The sequence below is a fragment of the Stenella coeruleoalba genome (assembly GCF_951394435.1).
Source record: "Stenella coeruleoalba genome assembly, chromosome: 3".
NCBI classification, from domain to species: domain Eukaryota; kingdom Metazoa; phylum Chordata; class Mammalia; order Artiodactyla; family Delphinidae; genus Stenella; species Stenella coeruleoalba.
Window position 1 is genome coordinate 95948714 of NC_137148.1, and position 26532 is coordinate 95975245.

General features: G+C 35.6%; 1 long non-coding RNA gene across 1 annotated transcript in view; it reads left to right on the forward strand.

Annotated features, from left to right (window-relative positions):
* Positions 1-26532, forward strand: part of LOC307183718 — a 537680-nt gene that overhangs the window by 134178 nt on the left and 376970 nt on the right. Inside the window, exon 3 of the long non-coding RNA XR_013827568.1 lies at positions 13518-13630. This is a non-coding gene — a long non-coding RNA (uncharacterized lncRNA). The remainder of the gene's footprint in view (positions 1-13517; positions 13631-26532) is intronic.

The following is a 26532-nucleotide window of genomic DNA, read 5'->3' on the forward strand; positions in this document are numbered from 1 at the left end:
TTCCTCCATATATGTCTTGCACATCATTGCTATCTTTATTTCACTGTATTGTATTTTTTCTTTGTGAGTATCATTGAAAATGGATATCCTTTTCTATTATAGCACTTATGTGGTTCATTTTTACATATGAATATGTGTATGTAATGATTGTATTACTATTAATGACTTCTATTATTTTTCCTAATATTTGTCACTTGACTCGAGATTATTAGGTAGACAATTGCTCGTCTTTTAAGCTTTTGTCCTCCAGTTCAGTATTTATTACTTTATCATTTTCTCTTGTCAGTTGGTGCCAGCTAGTTGTATCAATCACTGTTCTTAGATAAACATTAGCAACTGTTACTGGTTCCTTTAATCACAAGAAGAACTTAGATAATTTAGATGATAGATTAAATGGAAGACTAGCAAAACCTGCCAGAACGACCAAAGTAAAATCATACCACACAATCGTTTTGGTGACAGCCCAGCTGCCATGGCTTAAACTGTCAATAAATACTGCCAGAACTTGATACACTACTTCTGAACCTGGAATTGCTAGTTTGCTGCCACTGCCTGCTTCATTTTCCACATCTTGCTTAATTTTCCACTCCCCTTGCTTTTTTTTGCATTGCAAACTCCTGCCAAAGTCGTGTGTCTCTTTTCTGTTGGTCACAAGGACTAAGGAAGACAGAAACTAGTTCTGCTAAGTGATGTGGGCTCTGCTTCATCAGGTGTTGGGTAGCTGAAACAAATAGCAAGTGCCCATTACATTAGTACTTCTAGGTTAGTGCTAACTAACTGTGGTAATAAAGCAGCATTAGAGCTACTTTCCTCTTTATTTTTTGGTTCTTGGCTTCAGTAGAAGAATTCTCATTTTTACCATGAAAAATCATGTTAACTTTGGTTGAAATATACATTTGTATCCTGCTAAGGATTTAGTCCTTTATTTGTAGTTTACTATTTTTTCTCTTTAATCAGGAATGTATTTCAATTCTGACAAACGTCTGACTGACACTTATTGAGAAGATCATATGTTCATTTTCACTTGACATATTAACATTGCGTATTTCATTAATAAACTTCTTATTATTTACTTACCTTTGTATTTCTGTGAGAAACTTCCCATGATTCTGAATTATTCTTTTCATGTGCCACTGATTCCATATTTCTAATATTTAAAAAATTACCTTTAAAAGTAATATTTATTTGTGAGACTAGTCAATAATTATATATGGTGTATTTGTCACATATTATATCAGTTTACATGGCTTCAGAAGGAAAGTATGAAGATGTACTTTTTTCTCTGTAATATGATACTATGTCAGAATTATTTATTGTTTGAAACCTTGAAGAAATTTTTGTGATAAACCACTTCTTTTGAAGTTTTGTTCACATGCTTCCACGATCAATTGTGACTTATTGTTGTTTCCATAGAAAGTAATTTATTTAATTCAGCTTTAAAAATTTTAATATAAAACTTTAAAATAGATCCATTATGATTATTTTAATTTCTTCAAGATGTATGGTCAGAGTCCTGTTTATTACCATTAATTTAGTGATTTTATTGTATTTCCCTTTATTCTTAATTATTGCTTTCCATGATTCATTATATACTTTTTTCTAAAACTACTATTCCTGTATTAATGCTGTCTTTTCTGTTTCTTAATAAATTTTTAAAATATTTTCTTTATAAGGTTCCTTCTACAGGATATGTTTTTGCTCTTTGGGTCATTTTAAGGCTACCTTCTTGATGCAGACCCTTAGTTGACTCATTTTAATTTATCTGGTTCAGTCACACATGTACTTCTGGAGCATATCATTACCCATATCATATATAATGTGATATGTATCATTAGTTGGTAGCAATTTTGCAATTTGGGATTTGGTTTCTTCTTAAACCTAGGGATTGTTTGAAATGTATTTTGCCATATTATTTTTGCTTACCCTTTTGTTGTTATTAGAGAAAATTTTTACATTGAAGTATAATTTACAAAGTAATTACAACGTATTATTACAAATATAATACCTACACTTTGGGAAATAGGTGAACATTTCCATTATGTCCAAAAATATGGTCAGTTTAAAAAATACCTTATGGATACTAGAAAAGAATGTATATCATTTATTTGGGAGGCATAGAATTTAATCTGGACATTAGCATGTACATATACAAATAAAATAAATATAATTAAATAACATGTAACAAATATCAAAAAATATAAGTATAAATAAACACATACCTTTAAAAGTGCTACATGCTTTTTAGTTTACTAGATTTTTCACAATCTTATTGATATAAATTAATATCTGATATTGATATAAATATAAATATTGATATAAATTAATACATTGATATAAATTAATATTAATTAAATCAATATCTATTGATTTTTTGCATATTTCCTATATTTCAATACTTAGGTGTTGTGATACTTTATTTGTTGTATAAAGATTTATTAGAGTTATAATCTCATTGTTCTCCTTGCTTTGTTAACACCTTTTGCCCTGTATTAAACTTTCTCAAAATCAGTAATATTGCTATTTCTTTCTAAGAATTTGTTTGGTCTAAATCTGTCCATCTTTCTACTTTCACCTTTTCTTAAGCAGCTTGTTTCGTTACATGTTCTGTATAAAATATAGGGTGAATTTTATGTTTTTGAACCAACTTGAGTCTTTCTATAATGTTAGGATATTTTATGCCTCTTTGTCATCAGATTTTTATGTGCTTTTTCTTCATCAGGTTTTAGAACATCTTTTAAAATTTTATTTTCCATGTAGATTAGTCTTCAGATATGGGTGTGTGTGTATGCGTATATATATTTTGTGTATATATATATATATATATATATATATATATATATATATACACACACACATATATATATATACATTTTCCCTTGCTGTGTTCAGTTGAATTCTAAGCTTTATTTTTCTCTCATCTTTTCCATTTATACTTTGTCTGAATCAATTATGTTGTTGTATTGTTTTCAAAAGGGGATCATAATTTCCCATATTGTTCATTTTGTTAAACGTTTTCTTTACATTTGACAATGTAAAACAATTTTTGGTTAGAATTATTCTTTTTCCCTCCAAATGTTGATACTGTTGCTATGGAGAAATTGGAGCTAGCAGCCCCGACACTACCCCTATCCCACCCTTCCCACAGCACCTTCTTGAAGTTTCTCAATTTTTTTCTGCCTTAAAACAGGAAAAAGAATATTTTTCCTGTTGTTCAAACCAGATGTGTCTTCACTGATCATTTTTTATAATTTGTTTTTCCTGTTAATTAAATTTTCATTTCTCTTTCAGTTAGCAATTTTGGTTATTTCTTTTTTTCCAGCAAATTTTGTTCTCATCTATCTTTGCATATTCTATTTTAACTTTTCCTTTTCCATTCATTGAGTTGTCTTCTGCAGAAACACTGATTAGGCTGATGTTTAATTGACTTTGCCTCACATATCTAAAGATTTGGTCCATCTTCTATTCTATTTTTTTTTTTTTTTTTTTGGAGAGGGGATGAAAGGAGCAAAAGGGAAGTGAGAGCTGGGAAGAGCTTTGAGGCCTCAGGTCTAATGCCTTCAATTTTCAAAGCAGAAGTCTGAAGTTAAGAATTTAATGATTTGCCCAAAGACACATACTTTGAGAAAAGCTTTTGGGGAATTTGGACGAAATCTTCTCACCCCTAACCCATGCTGTTGCTACATAATTTACAATTTTCATAACGCTCTGTTCCTTTATCTGTCAAAGAGGGAAAAAATCTTTCATAGAATTGATGTGATCTTTACATGGGACAGTATATATTAATTTATTATCACAGGGCATAGCCTATAATCGGTGGTCTATAAAAACTATTGATATGAAGGTGGCAGGGAAGAAACTGCTATTGAAATATTGGCATATTGCTACTCCATGACTAATGTGTATTCCATCCATTTGAGGCCAAAACACAAGCCTGATTTAATCTTTCATTTAATTGGAACATGTTACTTGAGCATCTCAGGTATCTCACTACTTCTTAGTCTTCTGACTTGAGTAATGCTACATTTTCCTCTTGAGTATAGCATCCAGTTTATTCTTCATTAATGCACTAATATAATTTTCATCCAACCAAAGTCGAGACCCTGCAGCAGATGACCTTCATGACTCACCATTTTGCCAGTGCAGTTAATACTCTTACCCAGCTGGCAGAATGTTAACTTGTTTCTATTCTCCATGTATATTTTCATGTTTGCTTTGTCTTCCTGAACACTATTTTAATTTTACTAAGAGTAGAAGCCCTGTATTCTTGTTTTGTGTTTCTTACACTGCCTAGTACAGTTCAATCCCTATTGTCAGTACTGGGCAAGAACTTCTAGAAGATGGAATAGCTACTTTTTCCCTTTCCTATGGATTTGCCCTCTCACTACTACATGATAATAAGGCACTGAGTGAATTGTCATTTTTATACAGATTTACACAGTTGAATATAAAAATTTGTGTGTTTTAATATAGCACTTGTACAGAATCTCCCCTCAAATTTTCTTCTTTGCTGCAACAGTTAGAGTATCTCCAGGTAAGCTATTTTTATCCCTTTTAGGCTATACTGAATGCTCATTAAATGTGGATATATGTTTTATCCAAAACATTTATTTTTAAAATTCCTTATAGCTATAAGACAACTCTTAACCAGTTGACTTTTGATCTTATGTCCCTTGTAGGGTTCAGAGTAAGAGCACACAGCCAGACCGGTTGAGACCGTGCAGCTTTAAGTTGAGTGCTTTTGTCATTCTAGATAGGTCCTAATTTATGCTTTTGTTTACTTTATAATATTTACCTCCAAATTAACTTTAAACTTTGAAAATTAGAGGGTTCGTTACAAATCTTTAATATCCCAAATTTTATCTCTACTAGTAAAAAAAAATCCAAGAATGGTTTAGAGAATTTGGCATTTAAACAGGATCATACTGACTTTCATAGGATTAATAATTCATATATTTTATCACATTTGGGGCATTTCAGTAAGTCTGTTTATACTTATATTTTCTGTGTAGTCAGTAAATTCTGTAGCTCTTAAAACCCACGACATAAAATATAGGTTTGAAAAGCCATAACACTATCAATACATTAATATTTATGTAGCTCTTTTCATGACAAACATTCTAAAATGCTCTCCAGCAAAATAAAATGAAATAAAGCATGAAGAGAATGTAGATTACAAGTCAAAGGGTCACTTTAAAAGGCAAATCAAGTGAATTTGGTTGGCAAAGTGATTGACCAGTTTACACAAAAGAAAGCAACTCCTGTTAGGTGACCTCAAGCTTGCGAAACTAGAGAATTAGAAGCAGTCTCTCAACAATCAGGAAAGTCAAATCGAGCAAAGCCTTTCTACTCGCTTAGGTAAGATAGTACCGTTCCTATTGTACTAGAAACCACTAGGGCTTCAGCCTGTGGGCCATTTTCATAACTCTATTAATATGACTTTGCAGCTCTAAATATAAATAAGAGTAAATAAGCTGATAAAATGCAGTCGTAAAGGCATCTTTAATTTATTATAAGGTATTATTTTCTTCACACATCACAGAAACAAATTATTGATATAAATTATGCTAATTTCTTTCTGTGATGGGGTCATCCATGAGTGAAAGATAAATCTGGAGGACAAATACCCTTTAACGCATACCCACTGCTTCTCTAATTGTTTGTTGTCTCCACCTAATTTCCTTTGAAAATGAATGGTTCTACGGAAAGATATTCTTCAATTTAAGATGCTTTTAGTTCTAATTTGAATAGAATGTTCATCTCATGATGAAAACGGGGAAAACGAGTGGAGTAATAACACAGGTTGCTACCAAAATACATAGTATGGAGACGCAGGAACGAAAGAGGCTGGAAGAGCATATAATCATAAAATATTATTGCTAGAACATTTCAAAGAACTAAAATTCTCCTAATGATTATGAAAATTTACTTCTTCTTTCCTAGGTTTGACCCCGTCATTTTGCAAAAAAGTTATTTTAAATATTGGTTGCTGACTTTTTCCCTTAATATGGGAAACCCTAGAAAATAGGTGACCAATAACCGTTTATTAGCTACATATCCATTTATCTCTAGAGGAAGGACTAGAAATGAGAACCAAGAGTGATCATCACACTTCATGATTCTGGCTTATTCCACCAAGTATCAGGGTTTTTTCCTGATATAATTGCACATTTTAGCAATAAAACCTATTAGCTTAATTATCTCCCTTTCTTGTGAGCCAACATTCCTAAATGAAAATTGTGTTCATGATAGGTCATACTTTCCTAATTAAAATAGGTTTCTAATAAGTTGTCCTTGCAATGATTCCCTGTTTTACTGAGGATTCCAGTGTCTGTTATTAACATTTCAAAGGCTTATAAGGTAAAATACACCATGATCTGGTTCCTTTATGAATTTCCATCCTCATGTCTCATCACTCAGTTATTCCTATGTTACGCTCCAATAACATAATACTGATGTAAGTCCATGAATCTTCCATGCTGTTCCTCCCTCTATTTATCTGTTCCCTATCTGGAATGCCTTATGTTGTCTTCCCCACCCCCTCCTATCTAACTCCTATTCTGCCTTTAAGACTTAATTGCAGTTATCACATCTTCTAGGGTTATTTTATTACATTCCTTTCTTTAAGCCTGAGGTAGTGCCACTCTTGGGTAGGTAGTTTCACAATGCCTTAGGCAGTGTGTGCCTATATCATGTTATTATAACTGAGTCACAGAATGTGAGCTTTTGAAAGTAGAGACTTGAGTTGATTCACCTTTGCATTTGAAGCACCTACCAGAGTTTTTGATATTTAATAGAAGCTCAACACTTATTTGATGTCACCAGGCATAGAATTTAACTTCACTTAGTTGCTACATAGGAAAACTTATTGCATCAGAGTTGTCTTTCCAGAGACACTCATATTCTTCTAATAGTCACCTATGACTAATAGCATTTCCAGACTTTTTGTATTTGGCCCCTAAAATTAAAGGAGTTTCAGTTTCTTCCCTAACAGTATTTACATTAGAACCAATAGATAACCCCAGAGGCTATTTGAGTATTAAATTAAGATGAAAAACAAAACAAAATCTTGGGAACGATAAATCTATGTAAGGCATTTGGATTTGGCTGAAAGTTCTGCTCATGTTCTTAAATTTGTGGATCCCAGGCAGCCTTTTTGCTGGGTTATCATAATACTTGTTTATAAATCCAGAATGTAATTAAGCCTCTTTTTTAGCTAGGTATACCCTTTATTTATTGTGAATTATACACTTACTAGTTTAACATCTCTTCCTTCTGAAATGCTTTGCTTGGTAAATTATAAGCCTGAGTTTTTCAGGCAAGTTTTTACAAAAGAAACATCGATTTTTGACACAGGTACTGACCTCTGTTTTATACTGACCTCTGTTTTACTGACCTCTGTTTTATACTTTACCAACTTGAGGAGTAATTGTTAATATTCACAAGATTGTTTAAACATTTTATTGAGCCCTATAGTCCTTTGATCAAGGATAGGAACTGGATATGGGCTAAAAACGTGGGTTGATGGTATTCATGGAGAACATACATTAACATCTACTGCAGTGTTTTTCAAACTTTAATTCCTGCATCTCTTGAATCCATATTACCTGGGATGACTGTTAAAAGGCAGACATTGGAACCCCACCAGAAACTAAATAGATCATAATTTCTAAGTGCAAACCAAGGAACATACATGTTTATCAAGGGACTTTTAAAACTGTACCATTAATCTAGAAAGGCAAGATCCTTTATGTAATAGTAAGTATTTTCAGTGGAGTAAATTATGAATGTCTTATTTGGACATATATATCATTCAATAAGTATTTGCTGACGATTTTCTAAGTGCCAACCTGTTTTAGTAGTAGGGGATATGGAGGTGAAAGAGGGAATTAAGAACCTTAGGGTTTGGGCAGTTCCCAGACAACATATGAATAAACAACTGAGTACATATTAAAAATAGTCTGTCACCCACACCCCATACACTTTCCCTAAAATAATGGAAGCTAAGCGTTTTCTTACGGGCAGATGGCAAGGTTGTAATACCAGACTAGAAACAGCCTTCTTAGTGGAAGGGATCACATATTAACTCTTCTAAAACTAAGATGTTATGTTTGTTTCAAAAGAACTCTATTTCCAAACTGTGTATAAATAATAATGCTGATCTATAACAGGCCATCTCCTCCAGCTCATGCCTAGGAATCCAGTGCAATAATTTCACCTTTCTAGGGCATATTAGGAAGTTCTATTGCACAAAGGTCTAGACTTAAAATGGATGCTTTCTAGAGATTTATTATTAATGGACAAGGTAGGATGTTTGGCTTAAGATGCTTTAAAATTTTCACAGACTTAAACTGCAGTTCTGTTTTGTGGCAGAGAATTCGGGGCTGTCATCTGCCCTGTTGTCTGTTGTGGTAACGACTCTTCCCAAGGAGACCTTTTGTCCTGCTGGTGGGGTCTCCGGTAAGTACACTTAGAGCATGAGTGGCTTGGTTTTCCACACAAGCAGTCCCCGTTTACCTCCTCAGTTTTGATAAAAGAATGGCAGTTCTTCTCCTGGCTTGGCAAGTTGATAAAAACTTTTGGCTGTTCACTTAACTATCACCCTGCAGTTCAGGTACATATTTGAGCACATCATTTGAACTGCACTGCCACATACGAGCTATTGAAAACCTGGTTGAAAGACGAACTATTCTCAGTAACGTAAAATATCTCTTTGGATTAAAACAGATCACTACATTTTATCAACATCCGTGTGTTATCGATTTTATTATGATGCCCCTTTGACTTGTCATTAGCTTGTATTGAAAGATGTCATCAGAAACAACACGCTGGGCTCTGTGACATATGCGTTTACTGTAGGAATTAAATTGCTGGTTCATCACATGATAGAGTATCCTTTGCATAGGGGTCTGGGAGAGAGATTGTTCTGTGCCTCTCCAGAGCAATTGGTATATCTTTATCTTACAAACACTGTAAATTACATCACTAGCCATATTTTCCTCTTCCTGCTGACTGATAGAAAGAAAGTGACAAATTTGAGATCTCCCTTTACTGTGTGCATAGGATTTTACAGCATAAATGTTAACTTATCTGCTGGCACGTTCACATTTATTAACCTTAGTTTTTCATTGCCTCAACTTTCTTCCCAACTAAAAACATATTTTTTTTTCTACTCTATGTGTTTCTTCATGAAATGCCCTAAACTGTTTCTGAAACAATGTAAAACATACAGTTAGGTTTTGTTTGCTGGTTGGTTTGTTGAAAGAAGAGTGGTCAGTAAAGATTAAAAGTCTTCAACCTATGATAGCAAAGAATCCAAAGGTTAGTGAGATAAGAAGATGGGTGGAAGAGAAAATGAAGAGAACTGGGAACTTTTATAAAAGAATGGATTTTGGTAAGCACTTAAAGTTGAAGTCCATTTCAATAAGAGAATCTAAGGTTGGCTTTGACCAACCAGTGCCAGAAGGAAAAAGACTTGTAGGAAACAGAAGTAGTTACAAGAAACCAAGACCAAGGCTGTATATTCCTGCATTTATCAGAGATTATTTTGCACTGAGAAACGGGAGCAGGCATATACTTACCACATTTGACTTCTGTAGTATTAGCTGTTCTGTTTTCATCACAAATGTTTGTCCCTACAATTGAAAGTATCAGACTCGGGAATATATGAATTTAGCAATCAACTCTAGCGAGTTTTATCTAGTGTAGCATGGGCTGCTTTACTTGTGTTAGCTGCTGTTCCTATAATACTTGATAGTATTATGTTTGGCTAGTTAAACCTTAATTATAACAGGTCATATTCATGGGAAAGTCATTTCATACTGCTGTTTGAATCACTATGGAATATTACAGCTTGAAAATATCTTAGAGAACATCCAGTCTAATCTGTTTAATAATAATTGCTGAAACAGGGACTCAGACAAGTTATGTTATTTGCCCAAGGTCACAACCAGTTAATGGAAGAACCAGAAGTAGAACAGAAGTTATTTGGTTTATGGACCAGCAATAACTCAGAATGTCTCAGTTATTACAGGTCCCCTCATTGAGGGCTTTTTACCATTTGCTTTACAGAGACCAAATCCTATATCTATTAGTTGCTAAAACCAGAGAAAGAAACTACTGGTATTACTGGTTACTTGGAAATGCCAGTTACCATCCATGTTGTTTCCAGTGCCTGGAGGTGAGGTGGCATAAAAGTGGAATGTAGGGACAGGATGGTAGGGGCACTTTAATGATGGAGCTGAGCCAGAATGTCCCTAGTGATTTGAGGTAGATAATAGAGATAAATGCAGGGAAATCTATGCTTGCTTAAGTGCGCATTGAAGTAATTATCTTGATAATCTAGGTAAAGGACCATATTTTTTCCTAAAATTAAGATGAATGGGGTTTTAGGATTTTATTATCTAAATAATTATCTCATTTCAAAAATTTTGTTCTGCTAGTGGAGACAAAGCCATGGTTATTAAATTTCTATAAGTTATAGATGAAGACATTTTGTGCTTACAAAGCAAATTGTGATTGAGAATGTAGGAGTTAGGGAATTTGTTTATTGTGAGCAATCTGGAGAGCTCAATTAAGAACAGTTTTGTTCCTTCAACACAGAAATTTTCTTTTTTTGAGGTACGCGGCCTCTCACTGTTGTGGCCTCTCCCGTTGCGGAGCACAGGCTCCGGACGTGCAGGCTCAGTGGCCATGGCTCACGGGCCCAGCCGCTCCGCGGCATGTGGGATCCTGCCGGACCGGGGCATGAACCCGTGTCACCTGCATCGGCAGGCAGACTCTCAACCACCGCGCCACCAGGGAAGCCCAGAATTTTTTTTTTAATTGCTGGAGTTTCTAATAATTAGGTAATTGTCTCAACTTTATTTATTTTATTTCAATAAGCAGACTCTATTTACAGGAAGCTGAGCAGAGGAACCTAAGGATTTTTCCTGGTGTTCGACTTTCAATCTCAGTAAGTCAGGAGGAAGTAACGTTACAGTAAAAAACAGTACTACTCCCCTTGTTCATAGCTTTTGGTAATAATAATGACCTCTCACACAGTCTTTTGAGTCTTATCACTTCATGAGGCAAGCGAGGCAGTTTCATTGATCTCATTTTGTAGGCAAGAAAGCTGAGACTCAGATAAGTGATTTCACATGTCTGAGGTCAGAAAGTGAGTCAGCAGCAGAATATGGACCAGGTCCCCTGAATCCTCGCCCAGCACCTTTATCAATCCCATTGTCACAGCCCTGGTCCTGGTCCATGAGACCTCTCAGCTGAGTTGATTACAAAGGCATGACAACATGCATTCCTGTTTCCGGTCCTCTTCTCCCAGCTCCAACTCTAATTCACTCTCACATTTTAATGGAGTGAGGGTCCTAAAATTGAATTTAATATTGAAGATACTTGCCCTGGGGCACTGCTGATACCACAGTGAGAGCCTGTTGGGTGTCCACACTCCCACACATCTGAGTTGAAAGTGTGTAGAAGTTAATGTCACAAGGAGAGGACTTTTGACCAATGAGAATTGGAAGCCATTGTGAAAAATTTCCTACTTTTCCCTCCTTTCTCCATCCATTGTCAGCCAGTTCTGAAAGGATGTTGGGTCTCTGGGGAAGTGATGGAGCAATTGGTTGTATTTAGCGCACCAATTAGGAAATATATCCTCATGTTGGCTCTTCCCCTTTCCCTGCTTCACTCCTCTTAATCCCTTACTCCTGTTTCCTAGGTTAGGTAGCCTGTTTCCTAGGCTCCGATTTCTGGGGAGTCCAGGCTAAGACACCAGGTTCATCTCTGTTTCATTCTTTGGTGCACAGAGTTCTCCTCTACTCTCCCACTTGGATTACTGCAATGCTCCTGTCCGTTGATCCAAATCTTATTCTTCATTGCTACTTCTTCCAGGATTGTTTTCCATGGTGTCCCTGGCCCCAGGTATTTTTTTTTTCTCTCAGAAACCTCCATCTTTACATTGAACGAAGAAAACCATAGTATGTCTGTATCTCCTATGACAAATATTTATAGATAACTTTGTATAAGCTGCCGTTCTTCATAATTCATAAACCCCTTTAAGTCCTTGGGTTATTTGTCTTATATCCACAGCACCTGGCATGGTGTGTTTGATTATTTTCCCACTGCGCAAAAAAATGATTATTTTCCAACTGCACATAATACAAGGGAAGAGTGAGTTGCTCATTCTGACCAACTTCATCACCCGTCTAACTGACACAAGGTCACTTTGGATGTAACATGTCTGAAGGAGTGTGATAGTGCAGTTCTGCTGCAGTTGGGCTATTTGTTCTGTGTTGGTGTGAGAATAGTTAAAACTCATAAACCACTTCCTTCTTTATGTCATGTTTTCTTCATATGCAAAGTTTTTGGCTAAAACAAAGCATTTGGAAATCAAAGACAAGGAGAATTTTTCAAGTTGTAAGCATTTTTATTCTGCAACTCATATTAAATATAAGTCATCTAAACTTTTGTTTTATCAGTGAAAAAATTAGGCACTAAAATATTGGCATAGCTTAAAGAATACCCCATTGCCTTTACACATAAGAAGGTAATGGATAGTGGACATTCTAGGGACGAGATAAGCTCTGTTTAAACAAAGCAAGTTTTGCTGTATTATAGCAGGGGTGGGATATTTAGGAAGGTTTATTTAAACATTAATACATGTACAATGAACTGAGCAATGTAACGTGTGTGTGCGTGTATGTGTGTGTGTGTGCGTGCATGCATGTTGCGTTTTCGCTGAGAGTAAAATATCAATCGTATGACAATTTTAAACTTCTACACCAATTATTTTTATTAACATATAGATAAGGCTAATATCAAAGGATCCATGCTAGTAGAAATATGGCTTAGTGTTAGAGATTAAGGAGCTAATATTTTTTCTGATATTTAAATCACTTCTTCATATTAAATTTGGAACTTAACAAGGCAAATGCATTACTTCAGACTGTTGAGTTTCCATTTAGCACACTTTTTTCAATAGCATATTATGTGGGGAAAAGCACTTGCACTGGAGGCAGTGTTTCTCTTTTTCCCTTGGTGTCCTTCTTTCTCTGGAAGGGTGTCAGAGCAGTAATAGAGCTGACCTTTAAGCCACTGACTTACCTCTCAGAAGAAATGATTTATCTGACTGGAGACTTAGGGGTAAGTTGGGCCCACTCTGTGCAGCCTCTTGTTCTCTTCTTTCTTTGGGAGCCAACCAGTGTCAGGATGTACACATTCTTCTCTGAGCCTCCACGCTGTGAGTTCTAAACGTGAAGACCCAGCTCCTGCAGCTGGGCCTGTGGTCGGTCCAAACAGCCAGGGCCTGGAATGAGTGAGTCTTTGTAATTCAAAGGTGAATCCCACCTACGTTGTAAACCTAGAGAATAGGAACCAATATCAGTTTAATTAAGAATAAAGGTGATTTGAAAGCTTACATCTCTCTGACTCTCTATGTTGGTTCTGAATGTAGGCAGGTAAGAGAATAGGTAGTTATTTAGACTGTGTCAACCCTCAGCAGAGTTGTCTTTACTTTTTCCATGTGGCAGGAAAGGTGTATGAATGCCCAAGAAACTGGAAATGCTCGTTGGGTAAAGGGTAACTCCACTGACTGCAACATCCCACAGATGATGAAGGAGTGCTGTGCTCTCAACAAGGAACTGTAAGTAGTAAATAAATAACTGCATATGTACATAAGCCAGTTCATTAATTCTAAAATTAGTTATATATCTGTGTGGGCAGCAGTGATAGATGTTAAAAATGTGAGTGCTCCTCTCAAGACCAACAAAAATATGTTCCTTTTGTGATTATATAGATTGAGCATTGAGTTTAAAAGACAAGATGGGTTGTATTGGAAAGCACAGCATCTAATGCTGTTAGTTAACTCTGCAACTTTATTCTGCGGCGTGATTTGAATTCATTTTTCAGACTAAACATTTGGTGTTGCCCTCCAGCTAACAGCTCTGGAGATGAAAGGTATCACTTATAAACTGGTCCCTCTTTGCCTTTGAAGGCACAAATTCCCTCATCCATCCCTTCCCTCAACTCTCATTGCCAGTGATTTGAAATGAAAAGGTTATTCACCTTAAAACAAGATCTTCTAAACATGAGAAATATTTCCTGGAATGATATGTTTTGTCTTTTATGGTACTGAGTTTTTTGTGGGGTTTTAGGAAGTGTTTCTACTTTAGACATTTGTGTTTTTGGAAAACATTATCAGTCCAATGTTTTTGATAACCTCTTTGCTTCAGTTCTTGGAAAAGTCTTTAAGACATATGCCAGAACTCTATGTACAATTTTACCGAAAGTAGGCAATGTTATACACTAGGTGCTTCAGTAAAGCAAGCACTGGATATTTGACAAACACAACCTTGGGTCTCAGTGTTTTTCTGTTTGGTCAGGAACATTCAGCAGAGAAATTGCTTTTATGCTTCTTTTCCGCCCACTCCATGCTTATACACTCATGATTAAAAGCTCTTGAAAAGACATCATTTAAATAGCCATTAAATAGGCAGGATAAACTAGTACTGAACTTTTGAGTATTTTGCCCCAAGTGAATACTATGTGCTTGATTATTCCATAACAAAAAGCCTAATTTGCAAATATATTAATCACTCACCCCTCTCCGATAAGTCATTTTACATTTTTTGAAAAAAAGCTTGTTGTGACATGTATGTTTTGAGAATTTGTTTTCCTTCTAGCTTCTTGCCTCCTCTAACCCCATGCTTCAACTAGATGCTACAAGTAAAACCACTTTCCTGAACTGACTAAAATGGAGCAATAACACTGTTAGATTAACCACAGTTCCTCCCCTGTCAACCCTAAAATATTCCCTTTAACACACACACACACACACACATACACACACACGCACGCACACACACACCAACAACAACAACAAGAAGGAAAGAGTGAACATTTGACCTTTGTCTCAGACTTACCGGAGAAGGAAGGAAAATACTGTAGCATCTAGCCGTGTCATATATGTGATTTTGTAAAAGATCTTGTTTCCTGAGCTATCTTGATCTGTGGGACTTTTTGATCACTGGGGTAGAAACTGCTCCTGCACTCACATCTTGAGAATATATCACTCATGGGCTACACCCACCACTTTTGGGTGAGGAAAAAAAAAGGAAAATTAATTGGGCTTATGAGTTGGACACATGAAAATGCACAGATATCAGTAAGCTTTGGTTGAGCTAACCACTCTCTCGAATAAAAGGCTTTGAGTCATGAAGAAAGCCCCCCTTCCCTCTAGAGGATTTTCATGTAGCTGTGATGGCCATGATCCTGTCCTTTCAGTCATGGGTCTGGTGAATGTGAAGTTATTTTGGTATGTCAATCTGAAAGGCCTCCAGTGATTATGCTGGAATTATCAAATGGAGGTCAGAAACAAGGCAGTTGTGTCTGTCACCTTTGGAAAAGACAACATTCAAGGAGAGCATCGTTTCTGAGCAGGATAATTCGACAGGATTGGGAATGAGGAGGGTCTTGGGGTTGGAATATAGTTTCTGCCTCTCAGAATGGGAGAGGGCAGCTGGGGAGAAGGGAGTGTGGGCTGCTGCAGACCGCCCTCCTCCTTAGTAACGTTTTCCTCACTCTTGAAATACATTCCCAGGCCTTTCACTGTGCAAAAGCGATTTTAATCAAAATGCATTGAAAGTATAATGGAATAAATTGAAGAAATGCCAGTTTTCTTCTTGTAGCTCTACTCAGATTGAGAGTTTATTAAAGTTAGTATATAAAATTCTCTTAGAAAGAGTCTCCTGCATTTCAAGTAGTGTCTTTCTTAAGGAATGTCTTTTGAAGTTGAGTTTAACTACAATGGAAATACAACATGAAAACACAGCATAAATTAGAGTGGTTATTTCTTTGCATCACTTTGTGTGTTCCTATAGCAACCCTTCCAATTTTACCTGCCCCTATTGACCAGATTTATTTTTAGTGACTGCTTACAGTGGAATGAAAAATGAAGAAGAAGAAAAAAAAATGGGGGACGATATGGGAACCAAAGCCATCCTTTGTTCTTTTTCTACCACAAGTTAACTGGATATACATGCCTCCATGCCTCAAAATAAGTGTTAAAGATTTTTTTTTTTCCCTTGAATTAGTGCCCCCTAAGGTTCTGGGTCCAGAAAGTCCAGAGAAAGAGTCAGGCCCATATTCTTACCCAAAGTGTTTGAATTCTTAGACAAATGCAGGCCTATGACTATGTATGTTTGTCAAATGCAGGCTATATTTACCCAACCTAAGCTTGCAGCAACTGTGCTGTCAAGAGAAATGTAAATATTAATGAAGCATGTTTCTCAGGAAAGGAAATTCAGTGAGTCTTCTTTATCTGTCAAAACTGACTCAATCAGTACACACTTTCTGGACAGATTGAATGTTTATAGAGTCATAAATTGACATTTATCTGACAATTTTTCTATTCCTACCAAATGGCTTTCTTTATTATGCCTAGGCATTTCAATATAGCATTGATGGTTCTAAGGAGAAATTAAACATTATTTTTCAAATGAAGATAAGGGTGAAATGGGATTTATAGCTAGTGGGCCTTTCAAGAGTTTGTTGGATATTAAATGTGAATACTGGCTTAAATTAAATCTTAGTATAGAATTTCACCCTGGTCTGCAAAGATATAAAACAATCCTATTGTAAAAGGACTCATTATTAAATTAATTGTGATATAACACAATATATATGTATGAAGATATGTATGTGTTATATTCTTCAAAATATTAACAGGTGATAGAATTACTTTCTGTGACATTTTCCCCCTCTAAAATTATAAAAATAAACATACCAGAAATACTTTGTTTTCCAAAAAATAAAGCAGCTATTTTAGAAGAATAAAACTTCCATAATATATGCACACTCAGACAAATTCACACACACACACACCACACACTCCAAGTTAAATAATTCTCAAGAACAGGAGGAAACTATCTTTTCTTGTGGTCTACCATGTGCCTGCTAAATGCCAATAAAAGCATATATTATAAAATTAGACATGTTATGTTTAGCTTATATTTAGCAAGATTTGTTATTGCCTCCCAGCATCAGGCATATTAAGCAATTTCAGTCTACATTTACAATATATAGGATAGTTAAAATCCTAAAATGTGTCACAGAATTTTTGAAAGGATTTAAATATGAATTGGAAAAGTTGAATCTGGCAGCTGAAGACCCAAAGAGCCAAACACAGCAGAGAAGAAAGAGGTTTTGAGACAACATAGAAGAGAACCAATTCCTCCATCTCTTCTCCAGAAACGTCCAGGAGGCCAGGGAGAACACAGCCAATAAAAACATCTCCTGCCATGAGAGGTTATAGTCAAGTTAACAGAAACTTTATGCCGTGAACTCTCACATTTACTCAATCCCTGTTTAGGGTTGTTAAAAAGATATCTGGTAACAGAAATCAGGATGAATCTTAGGAGTAGATAGCCTGCTAGTAAGAATCTAGAAGGTCCCCAATAACACTCCCTTTCCCTTTTCTTTCTATTCCTACAAATACTTCTTGTCAACATTCACAGTCTTACCAGGTAATTAATGCCCATCATATATCTGTTCATAGGATCATCCATTTTAGATTTGATTCTTCTCAAAATGTAATTAATCTAGAAAACCTTATAATTTAAGTTGGCATTTATGGCATATATCTGAAAGCAAGCTTAACTAAAGCAATTAGAGAAAACCTAAATGTCCTGACTAATCTTTCTGTATCTTCTACACACATCGCTATCAGACTTATTCCACTGTATTTTAATTTTGTACCAGATTATTAGTCCATCAGTGGACTTGGACTCGGCAGTTACTCATTGCTCAGAAATGTTTTGTTTTACTCTTTTGTTTGTTTTTAAGGATTAAGTATGTCAGAGGCTACGAAAAGTGTCGATCTCTCAGTCAGGGATTGTTTGATTCCCCCAAAACAAAATAGAGGAACGCAGTAGATATCTTTTTACCTTCTTGGTCTGTTCAGCATCTTTTCCATTTAGAGATTTTCCTTTCCCTACCTGATGGAGCTGACAATAACATAGCTTCACTTTAAGTATGAAATTGCTTGGCAATTAGGCTGTCCAGAGTACCCTATCCCTCTGCAATCTTTGAGTGATTTAAGACAAGGCAGTCAGAATTCTTTTTGAGGGACTGATATGGACTTTGGAATTTAAAGTTCTTTCTCTAGAGATGAAGACTGTTGAAGATCGTTCAGGATTATCATTGCTGCCACTTTGCAGAGAACACCTTGGAGAGTGAGGTCTATGAGGGGTAAGGAGAGCCAAGGGGGAAGAGAAAATTAGTTAGATTTCCTAAGGACATCATTAAATTCCTGGATCAAGCTGTAACCTGAAGATAAACATTCATAGCTATTCCAGACTTATGTGTCAATATGTTATTTTTGTTAGTTTTTGTTTAAGTTTGCTTCAATAGAGTCTGTCACTTATAACCTTAAAAATCTTGACTATTCCATGGGGCACCATGAAGTTTTCAAAAAATCCAAACGTGGGAAGCAAGATACAGTTGGATGATACAGAATAGCTGAGGCAAAGTCTACCTTCTTGATTCCCTGTAGAGTTGGTGGCTTCCTTCCTCTGCTGCTTACTAATAATTTGCTTCCATTCTTCTCCTCTGTGAACCTGCTCTGTATGTATACATATGACTTCTCTGCTTCTGCATGTATACATATGACTTCTCTGCTTCTGCATAACAGTGGCTTATTCCTACCCTGTAAGCTAGAATGAGGAATGGGATTACTACCATTCCTCATGGTAGTAATTAGAATCACTGTTCTAATTTAAAATTCCCAGAAAAGAGAACTTGGTTAGATCCCCTAGGTGATGCCCTCTCTCACCTTCCTTCCTCCACTAGGCGTTACTTGTGTGGGATTATATGGTATGCTGGCTTTTCTGAGTTCACTCCTAGGGTAAGGACTGTGATATTTGAAAAATGCAGCATGATAGGAAAGCAATGGTTAGTATCTAAGATACGGATGATGATAATAATGATGATTATAATGGCCTTATCCAGAAACCAGATGGATCTTTTGTACTTTCTCAGATTCTCAATGCCTCATCTTTCTTCCACTCCCATAAACAATTTTTCTGCCTCAACTATTGTCTCGAATCACCTGGTAACTCCCTATTTGCTCTTTCCAAATATGGATGAAACGTACACCCTGAAATCTGGGTTCCCAGCCAGCCACTGGTGTGACTGATGATGTGAACTGAAAGCCTTGGGAATTAATGATTTTGGGAACCAAATTAGACCAATGGAAAATAAGAGAGGGGCATCCAAAAGAGGCACCCTTCCCATCTTCTGTCTGTAGAACTGTTTAAGATATAGCTTTTCCATAGAGCCTATCAGGAGATTTTTGTGCCTGGAGTAACCTGTCAAACATTGGCTGCGTCTCTTTGCAGCTTCTCATGCAGAAGTGGCTAGGGAGGTAATGCATCATCTTTCAATTGCTTCCCGTCCTTTCTGGACCCAGTTTTCTTTCCTTACTTTTACTGATGGAGATTGCTCTCCCCTCAATAAAAGCATTCACACTTAAGTCTTGCCTCACGCTCTATTCCTTAGAGAACACAGAACATTAATTGACGACTTCGTACCACCAGTACTTGGCTATGTAATCCTCATTACAGTGTTCTGAGATAGTTATTAATATTATTCACATTTCAAATGAAGCCGTCAAGATTCCAGCAGGGAACAGTGTCACTCTCCCACTGGCATGATTCAGAGGGTTTATTTACAAACGAACTATTTAGAATTGTCGGGGTGGGGTAGGGAAGTCACATTTAGTACAGGAATGGGGACCTGGTGACAGAAGAGAAATTATTACCACCTCTAGACCTGAAGGTATGAGGGCAGCAAGCAGTTAGCATAATTTGGAAGGAGAGAGCTGTGTCAAGAATGGCACGTGGGGTGGGGGGTGGGGCAGCCACTCGTGATGAATGGACACAGGCAGGGAGATCAAGATCCTGACATCACGCTGCTCCTGCCTCCTGCTCTGCTACCTGAGCTTCCCTTTTGTAACGTCCAACCAGAGTCCGAAGGCAGTGGCTCCCGTTGATGTAACCCACAGGAGTCAGCATCCTTAGGCAGGACGGGATGGCAAAAGTGTGATCCAGAAGTGAATCTGAAGCTCAAGACAGCACTTATCTGATAGAATGCAGCAGTGGGAATTCTGGAAGAATGTAGAATCTGCCTAAGGTCATAGAGCTAATAGAAGTGTTGTTTCTTGGTTTAAAATACTGCCTTGCGCAAGTCCTGTTGGAAAGAGTCTAATTGACATTTGGGAAGCAGTCTGTATGGTTTGGCCTGATGCACTCTTTCACTTGAGAGGGATGCATGTTAGCAGACACTTCTCTGGTTAGTTTGAGTCTAGAACTGCAGTCTCCACACACCTTCGAGTGAAGCCTCATCATCATTATGGTATTGGGTCACGGGGGTGGAAATTCCTAATGAGTGAATTATTGCTCCATTCACAAAATTTTGTTTCTCCTTCTAAAACTTCAATGCAGCAACTCTTAGAGATTATTAGAATCAAATTAAAACAAATTTGACTCTTAAATTTGGAATTATTGTCCATACAAAGTATACTTCAAAATTAATCATATGGAACATGATGGTTTTTATGCCTAAATGTAGTTTTCCATAATATATTTTTAATACATAGGCTTGCTGGAAATTTATTTCACCCTTTCCTCTTGGAAAGAGTACATTAAAATGTACTTGGCCTACTCTTTCACCTTTCAAGAGAATTAATGCTTTGCCATGGGCCATACCGCCCACACCATCTTTCCTTATCCCCTCACACAGAGTTTGCCCACAGGTAAATTAATTCCACCTAAGGTAATTTTTTTCCCCACATCTTCAGTCCTCTTCCACTTCAAGTAATCTTAGTTCCACATTTTAGTTAAATCTCCTATTTCTCTGAAATAATCCCTGAAAGGGGTTTGATGCCTGGAGCACACACTAGTGCAGGATTGCCCGCCAGCCCTTCAGAATCCAGCTTTGAAATATTTGTACTCTATGTGCCATTGCAATGAAATGACAAACCCATAGTTGCTCCTGAGGGATGAGTCTGAAGTGATTTTACATTATAGAAGTTTTATCCTTTTCTGTAATTATGTTGAGCTATATTTGCATTGTTAATAAGCTATTTCAGTTCCTAGAAACAGAAAGTTGCAAAGGTAGATCATCTATAATCCCTTCAGTTTCAGGAACCAGGACCAGTCAAGTAAGGTGACAGTTTAAAGGTCACATAGCTACTGATTGCTGTGTGATCGTCTCTTTTTTTAGAGTTTTTGGAAATCAAAGAAAGTGTGTAATAAATTACAATAGCACAACATCCTAATATCCCAGAAGCATAAGTCACCATGTACTCAATGACTAAGGTCTGGGTGTCCCTGTAGAAATCCCTAGAGTTTCCAAAGCCAACATCACCAAGAATTGCTATGCCCAAACTTGATTTTATCTCCCACACATTCTTCTTCAAAGGCCCATCTAAAGGAATTGTTTTGGAGATTGAGTGTAAGTAGATCTCTTCACGTAATATACTTCTGTAACAGTAAAGAATAAGTTACTAACCATATAGCAATTGCTAATTTGCTGCTGCTTCTGAATCCATGTGTCAAAGGCAGTTATCTCACGGATAATCGACCCCACTTCCTTGTTCTTCAACAACAGCAGCAAAGAAAGACTTTGCATGAGGAAGTGAGGAAGGTCCTTATTCCAGGACACATGCAAAGACCCTCAGAGATTTTCTCCTGCAGAGAGAGAGTTCTGGGGTTCTCCCAAATCCCATTCCTCTTATAATATAGCAGCAAGAGGTTGGTTGGCCTTCAATGTCTGTCTGACTTCAAGACTTTCGTTATTTCCCTTCCATCTTCTTGGCATGTGGTGAGGATTGGTGTGTTTGGAAATATTCACAAGAAATCAAAATATAATACAAATATGAAAGGGTACAAAAAAACGGAAAAACGTACTTTAACCTGACTAGTATTATCCCTTTGATTTCCTTTGTATTCAAGATTTTTTCCCTTTGACACTGACGGCCCTCCCTCTTATACATACCCCAACCCTTTCAGGTTTCAAGGCTCACAGTTACATTAAACTCACCTCCAGACTGCATCATTCTCATGTTTTCATTTAAAATCTCTTCTCTTCCAGTTCTTTGGATAGTCTGACTGGGTGATATATTTTCTTAAACTCCCCCTTGATTTTGCTAAATCTCTCTCTTTTCTCTGAACGAGGATAAGACTCTGTATTAGGCATAGTGCTTTTCAAAATATTGCTTGAACAGATCTGATTAAGTATGATTAATTCCCTGGATGTTATATTGAGTACTCTCATGGTTGCAATCCTCAAGCCATTTACAGTCTATCGGTGGAGATTTTTTTAAATCTCTTTTACCGCTTTATAAAAAGCTCAATTTATGTCCATGATTTTTATACAATTTGTCAGTGATTAATGTGAAACAGATACTCAGTAGAATTGTTGAGTTGAGTTCTATCATGTCATATAATTGGCTCTTTAAGTTAACACAGTGCTTCGGTATCTCATAAGGAGTGACAAAAAGAAAAATTGTATGTGGATATGCTAGTGTCATTCCTTTTTTGGGGGGCAGTTTTTACCACTAATTATTTGGGGCAAAAAGTACATTTCTTTTTTTAATTTCAGTTTTTATATACATTACATCTTAGTTCTTATCCTCTTCCAATCTTTGATTCAACAGTCTCTATTTTGAGTAAAATAGAGACTGTTGAATCAGAGTAAAAATGTGTACTCTGAAAATAAAGAGCTCTGGAGTCCATCTCTATCTTTTTTTGGTGGGGTTTAAATCAGTATATGACTTTGGATCAGAGAAACCTATTTTTGTCTCTTACTAGTCAGAATGGTATTGAAAAATTTTACTCAAATTCTCTCAATCTGTTTCTTCATCTGTGATATAGGGATAATGTTAACATTCTCTCAAATACTGAAAATGAAGTGAGAAGATATATTTAAAATCCCAATTTATAGTATGTATGCAATAAGCTAAAATTTATTATTATGTAATAAGCAAAGTCTATACCCATTTAGAGCACTGGCAAACTTTCTCTGTAATGGGTGAGATAGTATGTATTTTCGGCTTTGGTGGCCTTATCTCTGTTACGACTATTCAACTCTGCCATTGTAGCATAAAAGTAGCCATATGTAAAAAAGCGAGTATGATTGTGTTCTAATAAAACTTTATTAAAAAAATAACAAGTGGTTGTCTGGGTTTGGCCTATGGGCTGCAGTTGAAGACCTCTGATTTAGATTAGTGCACCTACCCTTTGCTATTGTCTCCTTATGTACCCCATTCCTACTTACTCTCCCTAAGTAAATTCAGTAACTGGCTCATAAAGATTTTATTTTTTCTTAGTTTTATTTATTCATTTTAATTGAAGTATAGTTGATTTACAACATTAGCTTCAGGTGTACAGCATAGCAATTCTATATTTTTATAGATTATACTCCATTTAAAGTTATTATAAAATATTGGCTATATTCCCTAGTGTACAAAATGTCCTTGTAGCTTATTTATTTTATACATACTTGTTTATAACTCTTAATTCCCTACCACTATCTTACCTTGCCCCGTTCCCTCTCCGCACTGGAAACCACTTGTTTGTTCTCGATATCTGTGAGTCTGTTTCTCTTTTGTTATATCCATTCATTTTTTAGATTCCACATATAAGGGATAACATAGAGTATTTGTCATTCTCTTTCTGACTTATTTCACTAAGCATATACCCTCCAGGTCCATCTTTGTTGTTGTAAATGGCAAAATTTGATTCTTTTTTATGGCTGAGTAATATTCCATTGTATGTATGTATCCCGTCTTCTTTAACCACTCATCTGTTGATGAACAGGTTGCTTCTATGTCTTGGCTATTATAAGTATGCTGTTATGAATATTGGGGTGCATGTATCTTTTCAAATGAGTGTTTTCATTTTCTTTGGATGTATATATACCCAGGAGAGCAACTGCTGGATCTTTTAGTAGTTCTATTTAAAATTTTTTGAGGAATCTGCATACTGTTTTTCACAGTGGCTGCACCAATTTACATTCCCACCAACAGTGTACTAGGCTTCCCTTTTTGCCACATCCTCACCAACATTTGTTATTTGTGGTCTTTTAGAAGGTAGCCATTCTGACAGGTGTGAGGTGATATGTCATTGTTGTTTTGACTTGTATTTCTTTGATTAGCAATGTTGAGCATCATTTCATGTGCCTTTTGATGTGTCTGTCGGGGAATGTGGTTTCTGCATCCTACTCCACCATCTTGGTCTCTCATCATAATATCTTTTAAATGTATTAAAATGTATCAGATATAAAAGTGTACTCATAATAATGAATCAAATACCTATTAACAGCCACCCAGATAGAATAATATAAAATATTTACAAATATGGGCTGAAGTGGCCTAAGTATCCTTTCCTAATTCCATTCAACTCCCTATACTCAGAGAAAAATGCTGTCCTCATTTATTGTTCATCATTCCCTTAGGTGACCTTATGCTTTTGCCAATTTTTTTGTATATTCTTAATAAATGCAGAGTTCTGTTTCACTATTATAAAATTCCGCATGTGTGTGTAATATAATACCTATTGCATGTATCCTGTCTTTTTCACTAAATATTGAGTGTTTAAGATCAATCTATGTGGATATATGTAGATCGAGTTTATTAATTTACACTGCTGTATTATATTCTAACACATGAATATACCATTTTATATATATATATATATATATATATCTTAGTCCATAAAGATTTATGTTGCTTCTACTTTTTTTTTCTGTTGCAAATACTTTTGCTATGCACATTCTTATACACATCTTTTGTATGTGTGAGGATTTGTCTAGAATATGTATGTAGGATTAAATTGCTAAGTCATCTTGTACTTTTCATTATTTTGCTAAATAGGTCTTCAAATTGACTATAGCAACTTGCCCTCTACTAGTATATATTAATGTTTCAACGCATTTACATGCATTTTTTAGTGTTAGATATTCACTATCTGTTGGGCACCAAATGGTATTTTATTATGGTTTGAATATGCATTTCTTTGATTACTGGTGCTCATTTTTTCATATATCTATTGATGCTTATTCAGTTTAGATTCTGATTCTGTGGAGTGACCATATGTAACTATTGTCAGTTTTTCTGTTGAATTGCCTGTCTTTTTCGTATAGATTTAAAAGTGTTCTTTATATATTGTAAATTGCAATCTCTTGGGATTTACTCAGTTTTAAAATAATCTTCCAGTGACTGAGGTTTAACATTGTTTAATGCCTTTTGATGCACAGAAGAATTAAAAACTTCATATACTATCTAATTTAACAGTATTTTTCTCTGTGCCTATATTTATATCATTTTTAGAAATAGTTTCAGTATCAATTCCATAAAAACATTCCTTTTAAAAGTTTTAAAGTTTTTTTGTTTTTTAACCTGTACACTCGTACTTTTTATTTGGAATTGATTTTTGTGTTTTATTTTATCAGATAAGGATACAATTTAATTTTTTTCTATGTGAATAAGCTATTTTCCTAGTATGATTTATTAAATAATTAGTTCCCTCTGCCCATGATTTTCACTGTTTATTTATTTATATAATATACTTACCTATATGAATTTTCTGTTTCATGAGTCAGTTTCCTTGTGTCTGTGACAATACCATGTTTCTTAATGACTTTAGTTTCATAATAGCCTGATGTCTGTAGGACAAATAGTTTGTGTCTTGCCTATTCTTGGTTGTTGGCTATTTTGTGTAAATTTTCTTGACAGATTTCCTGAAAAAATCCCTGACTCTCTGCTTTTCTATATACTTTTTTATAGGTTTCTTAAAAAAAAATCTGTTGGGGATTTTGATTGGAACTCCATCTAATTTTAGATTAATTTGGGGCATACTGATAGCTTTATGCTATTGAATCATTTTATCTGTGAACATGTATATGTTTCCAATGTTTAAATTTACTTAAGTAGAATTTTATGATTTTTCTATTGTTAAAAAAGTACTCACTATTCACATCCCTTAAGTTTAGTCTAGTAACTTATACTTGCATTACTATAGAAAATGATATATTTTATTTAACAAGATTTTATATTTTACTTAATAAGATTTTACCACTCTATGTGGCCACTGTATAGGTATGTAGTTGATAGCTGCCTATTATTTTTATATGCAGCAGTCTTGCCAATTACATTACTTATAATGATTTCTCTGTAGAGTATGTTGGATTCTTTCATTCAGACAATTTTATCAAATACAAGTAATGACAGTTTTGTGTCTTTCTCTCCATTCCTTACATCTTACACTATAGTGTTGGCGTATTAGTCCCATACAGGCCTTTGGTCTTTTTTTTTTAATTTATTTTTTATTTTTTTTAACATCTTTATTGGAGTATAATTGCTTTAAAATGGTGTTTTAATGTGAGGGAGAAATCAACCTTGGACTTACTTTATTAATTAATTTATTTTTGCTGTGTTGGGTCTTAGTTTCTGTGCGAGGGCTTTCTCTAGTTTTGGCAAGCGGGGGC